The sequence below is a fragment of the Pogona vitticeps genome, chromosome 3 (assembly GCF_051106095.1).
Source record: "Pogona vitticeps strain Pit_001003342236 chromosome 3, PviZW2.1, whole genome shotgun sequence".
In the NCBI taxonomy this organism is placed as follows: domain Eukaryota; kingdom Metazoa; phylum Chordata; class Lepidosauria; order Squamata; family Agamidae; genus Pogona; species Pogona vitticeps.
Genome location: NC_135785.1, coordinates 190,081,321 through 190,087,385, shown reverse-complemented (window position 1 = coordinate 190,087,385; position 6,065 = coordinate 190,081,321). Strand labels below are relative to the sequence as shown.

Sequence of the window (6,065 nt, the reverse complement as noted above, 5' to 3'; positions counted from 1 at the left end):
CCCAGAACAGTTTTTTAAAAAAGCAGAAAGCAGCACCTTACCTTACCAGGCAGTTCTGAAGTGGAGAACCAGTGTCACGTACAGTAGGTCCATGATGGGGCAAGCAGCAGCCGGCTGCCCCCTTTCCTCGCCCAAGTAATTTGCCCCCAAACCCTGTCCTTCTGGGGAGGGGGGCGTGCTTGCACCCAGCCAAGCACCCACGCATGCATGCGCGCACACACACTCTCCTTCTCTCACGCTGTCTGCCCCCTCCACCCCTGCTCCTTTCCAAGGGGGGGGTCAGCTGCTCCTTTCTTGGCAACCCAGGAGTGCTTCTTTCTTTCCCATTCTCCCGGTAGGTCAGGATACTGAAGAACCAGATGGGCAGCTACAGCCCTCACCTCACCAGGCAGTCCGAAGCCTCCTTCGAACGCACACTCTCTAACTGTTGGGGCGAAAGAGCTACAAAGAAGTAGCCTCTTCACCTACCAACGGTTAGCAGTTTGAATTTCCGACACCTTTTCTCTGCCTTTTTTGTGTTTATAACTCAAATCTCCAGCCACAAGTCAAAGCAAAATTTTGCAGCCGGAGCTGGTCATAACTTGAAATGGTTGTAAGTCGGAACGGTTGTAAGTCGAGGCACCACTTTGTACATACATATACTGGCATAAGTGATAATGCAAAAATTGCAGCAGCAAATTGCTACAAGTTAAGAAGTTAATGCTTGTATTTGTCATAATCTGCCAAGTTGTGTGATTGATGTTTGATGAGGAATACAAGTAGCAGCTTCCAAACTAGCAGCCATTCACTACTGAGATATATGCTTTTTGATTTATGCAGGTGGACCTACGTAATAGCATTCTGGCTCCTGTGTATGCTGTAGCAGGCTTCAACCATCTCAAAAAATCCACACATCTCTGGGCACATATCCGGTTCAATCATTCCCTGGTTACTAGATAATGTGAGATTATTCACTTTTACTCTGCTTTCTGGAAAACTCTGCAAGTCAGGTCACATTAAATGTTGACTATAGCATGATGTTGATTTACATGCATGAGGAAGCTTACAAAATAACCACCGGAGCAACGGATGTCAATCGCATTAGAACTGACACATTGATGACGGCTCAAAAGCAGAAAATTAATCTTGACAAGATAGGGAACACTCTAGATAGGTGGTTCACATGACTAGAAAACAGGTATGCAACTTTTGGTATGCGAGACTGCACAGCTCCTGAGCATGCAAAGCAGATCACGTGTCCCTGAAAGAGGAGGTAACTCGGGGTAGAGCCTCAGAGTCTTTTTTGTTTTTTGTTTTTTTGGCTAATTTTGGCTGATTCATGTACAGCTATAGCCACTTCTGAACTTGGATAGTATGGTTATGGCAATCCTCAGTCTGGAACCTCCTAAATGGAATATGAAACATTATACATTGTGCTGCCCTTAAAGATGGCCCAGAAGCTTCAATTAGTGCAGGATGTTGTCAGAATCTTTAAATTGGTACAGCCATATAAAATGATGTTGCACCACTTGTGAAGGAGCTGCAATGATTTCCTATTGCCCAGGAGCCTAATTCAAGATGCTGTTGCTTACACTTAAAATCATCAGTGGCTTAGGACCCTAATACTGTACATAGAGTCATAGAGTTGGAAGAGACCACTGAAGCCATCCAGTCCAACTCCTGCCATGCAGGAATATCCATCAAAATACTCCCAACAAATGGCCATCCAGCCTCTACTTAAAAACCTCCAAAGAAGGAGACTCCACCACCCTTCAAGGCAGCCTATTCCACAGTCAGACAGCTCTGACCATCAGGAAGTTCTTCCGAATATTCAGATGGAATCTCTTTTCCTGTACAGTGGTGCCTCGCTAGACGATTGCATCGTGGGACAAAAAACCCGCAAGACGATTGGTTTTTCCGATCACTATGGTGCCTTGCAAGATTTTTTTTTTCTACGACCGTGCTTAGCAAGATTTTTTTTTAGACTGATGCTTCACAAGACTTTTTTTTTTTTTGAGACCGATGCATAGGGAACCTCACAACATGATTTTTTCACAAGACGATGATTTTTGCAGAACAAATTAAAATCAGCTTGCGAGGCATCACTGTAGTTTGAAACCATTGCTCCGAGTCCTAGTCTCTGGAGCTCTGGAAAACAAAGCTGTCCCTTCTTCAACATGACATCCTTTCAAATATTTAAACATAGCTATCATGTCCCCTCTCAACCTTCTTTTTGTAAGGCTAAACATTCCAAACTCCCTAAGCCACTCATCGTAGGACATTGCTTCCAGGCCTTTAATCATTTTAGTCTCCCTCCTCTGGACGCGTTCCAGGTTGTCAACATCCTTTTTGAATTGAGGTGCCCAGAACTGGAAAGAATACTCCAGGTGAGGTCTGACCAAAGCAGAATAGAGTGGTACTATCACTTCTCTTGATCTAGACACTATACTCCTATTGATACAACCAAGAATCACATTGGCTTTCTTGGCAGCTGCATCACACTGCTGACACATATTCAGCTTGTGGTCTATTTGTAGGAGTCTGTCTCTCTATAACACCCTGCTTGTGTACTAAATTCAGAAGCCTTTTTCCCATGTGCCTCAGCATGCTATACTTCAACAAGACTTTTTTCCCCAGTGGTGGTACCTTTGTTATAGAATAGTGAACCCACAAACATACATGTAGTGTGGACATTGCAGACTTCTGGCATCCAGACCAAAACTTTCTTATCTGCCCAGACATTTTAACTTCAGATATTTTTGTTCCATTCTTTTAGCTGCCCAAGACGTGTCAAGGGTTTCAGGGGAGGAAAGGCTGGACAATTCTTTAAAATGGGCTGATGTCTAATAAAGTTTGCTAACTTTTTAATTTTATACCTATTGCAATCTTCCGTTATTACATACGTATATTTCGGTTGTGATATCTACTGCACATATCTCCTCTGTGTGTTTTTATTTTAAACACTTAAGCTGCTTATCCTTTTGAGAAGTGTGAGCCACATGCTGTTTCAATTAATTTATATTAGGAACTTATTATCTACTATAAATTACACACAAGGAGTCTGAAGGGTAATTTTCTCAAGTCTGAGTGGGATTTTTGCCCCGAAGCTTTTTCATATATTGGATGCATACTGCCTTAGACGACACATACATTCTGTACCAATCAATGCACAAGTCTTGACACAAATTGGTACTGTGGAGTGTATACAAATGAGCAGAAAATAAGACTGTATTTAAATTAGCATAAATTCAGTTTTGTCAAACTGTGATCGATGAGATCATCATTGAAAAACAATTTGCAAATGCAATGAAAACAAGCTGTTTTATGTAAGTGTGAGTGACTGTCTTCTAAAAAGATGTGGATGATGTGGGATTGTGACAGTTGTTCCTATGGCAACCTGCTATCCGGCTGCATTATATATATGGAAAAAGAGGGAGTGGGTGTATGAACATGTGCTAGAGTCAATTAATTCCATAGGAAAGCTGAAATTAAAATGCCTGACCCTCTGAGGCTTTTACCTACTTGACATTGGAAAATGCAGTCATGCTCATAAAAGAGCTGATTTCTCCTCTGATTTAGGGCTCTTCATGATCAGAGTCAGATCTTTATCTTTCATTGCCCTGAGCTGGTGGTGTTGTGACCTTGATAGAGATAAAGAACCTGTAGAAACTAAGAGCAGGAGTTAGATTCCTGCTGATACAAAAACCAAGGGACCGAGCAGTCTTCCCTAACATGATCCCCTCCACATGTTTTCTACTGCAGCTCTCATAAACCGCAGCCAATTTGGCCAATGGTGAGGTTTACAGTAAGTTGAAGTCCAAAACATTGGAAGTTACCAGATTGGGGAAACCTGAGATAGGTTTTTACTGAAAGCAAGCAACTAACTGGATTGTCATGAATTTCACTAGGGGTCACCAAGAGATGAGATGTGAGGGAGTTGCTGCACTAAGTGACTGAAGCTAAATATACAAGTAAGTATGAGTAATAGTGCTGTCCTGTACATATATATTCTGAAGTACACTTGTCCCTTCAACTACACTGGGGTTATAGGTGCTGGTTCCCCTTGTGGTTCAAAATCCACGTATAACTCTTGTGCCCCCAAAAACATAACTACAAGTATAAACAGTTGATTCACACACACACACACACACTGATTGATTAATTGATTGATTGATTGATTGATTGACTGATTAATTGACTGACTGACTGACTGACTGACTAATCCATGTATAACCAAAACTATGCTGTCCAGACCCATTCAATTCAACAGATAAGTATATATGCCATTGAGGTCAAGGGGGGTTATTCCCAGGTAAACTGTATAGAATTACAGCAAACTTGGTTTCATTGATACTTTTTCTTTGTGTATGATTACAGAATCAACATTGATCCCAATATCTATTTGTTTGCTCATTGTACATTTAGATCAATAAACAACTAACATTTTGGGATACATAAAGAATGTTAAAATATACAATACAAATAATGGAGCACTGAATTAAAATTGCACACAATGGCCCAAATCCTGTTTTTTACCATAATAAATTGCACTAGAGGAGACTCACTAGATCAATGGGGATATGGTGACCCAACTACTCTATAAATTCCATTGATTCAAATAGGCCTCCTATAACTTATTTACTTTAGCATAGTAAATTGTGGCTAGGCAATGCCCATTTAAATTAACGGAACTTGTGAAGGAATTGATTCACTAAATCTCCATAAATTCAATGGGCCTATTCTAGTTGGAGTTACAAAGCTAAGCAACAAGCTTTTGGCTATTAAAACCATGAAAAATACAAGAGCAAGCTTAAAAACACAGCAGAAGATAAATCCAAAGTAAAATCAGTAACAACAAAAGCATTTAAGATGTAAACACACTTTTTAAAAAATTCTGAAAAAAGCTCAGGAGAAGAAAAATATTTTTCCTTACCATTGTAAAGACACTTACTTGGGTTTCAGTGGAACTTTCCAGGGAGGAGATTTCATGAATGAGATGCCACTAAGGTCCTCTCTCTTATAATCATCTGCTTTGTCTCACTTGTGGGGACACCGAGAAAATGACCTCAAATGATGTCATTAGGGTGAGAGTAGAAAAGTGAAGGACTCCATAGGTTGTTGGGTTGCTTTTCCCAGCACTCCTTGCCATTGACTATTTGGGTATGGGACTTGAGTCCAGGAGTGTCTTGGAAGACTGCATTTTTCCCTACTTCTGCCTTAAAGTTTGGTAGACAAATATTGGACGAGATGTTCCTTTAGATAACTTGATACCAAACCAGTCAGGTTTTTAAGAGTTACAAGCACTTTGAAGAAGATCCAAAAACAAGTGCCATGCAGTGCAGACAGCAAAGCTGTCGCAATACAATCATATCAGCCAGTCTATTAAACATTCTAACCACCTTCTGTTTACCCTGTTTTTCAAAGTTAATCTCATGTGCAAAAGCTTACCATAATCTAACACTCTTACCTTTTCATTTTTGCCTAGTGTAACTTTCAATTTCCACTTCATCAGTGCAACTTGTGGATCACAGGACCATCAATGTTGATTTTTCTTCTCAACAAGAAGAGTGCTGATCAACTGAACTATCGCAAAGCCTTTTTAAGTGAACCTGTTTGCTGAGGGGGGAAAAAACTCATTTTAAAAGGTTAGCTTATTCAGTTTTTAAATGCCTAATTTTTTCCCATCTAGAGTTAGAAACAGCATGGCAAGATAGCATATTAGATATAAATCATAAACATTAAACTCAAGGGGAGTCAATGCCACACATTTGGGTTTCTTGTGAATTGCTTCTTCTGACAATTTTTATCCTTATGTCATCAATTAACCTGGGTACATCATTTAGCAACTGGCTTAGAAATACAGTGGAAAAGGTCAGTATTTACTGAGTCCCTCATTTGCTTTCAATTTCTCTATAAATGTGCATGTCATTTTGATTTTATTTTAAACACATACAGAAGAGGTTCTCCCAAGCTTGTGGGTTTAGGATATCAATTTCAAGGTTCACATTGGTTTCCAAACAGATAAATCTCTTAGGAACAGAACTTTGGTAAATTTAGAGCAACATTCTCCAAAGGAGAGAGAGAGA

The 6,065-nt window shown here is 40.1% G+C and overlaps 1 long non-coding RNA gene across 1 annotated transcript; it reads left to right on the top strand.

Moving 5' to 3' along the window:
- The first annotated feature begins 827 nt into the window (after positions 1-827).
- On the top strand, positions 828-5,600 carry LOC144588181 (uncharacterized). The gene is made up of 3 exons (XR_013543569.1): positions 828-940; positions 3,888-3,950; positions 5,465-5,600. It is a non-coding gene; the product is annotated as an uncharacterized LOC144588181 (long non-coding RNA).
- Positions 5,601-6,065: the final 465 nt, after the last annotated feature.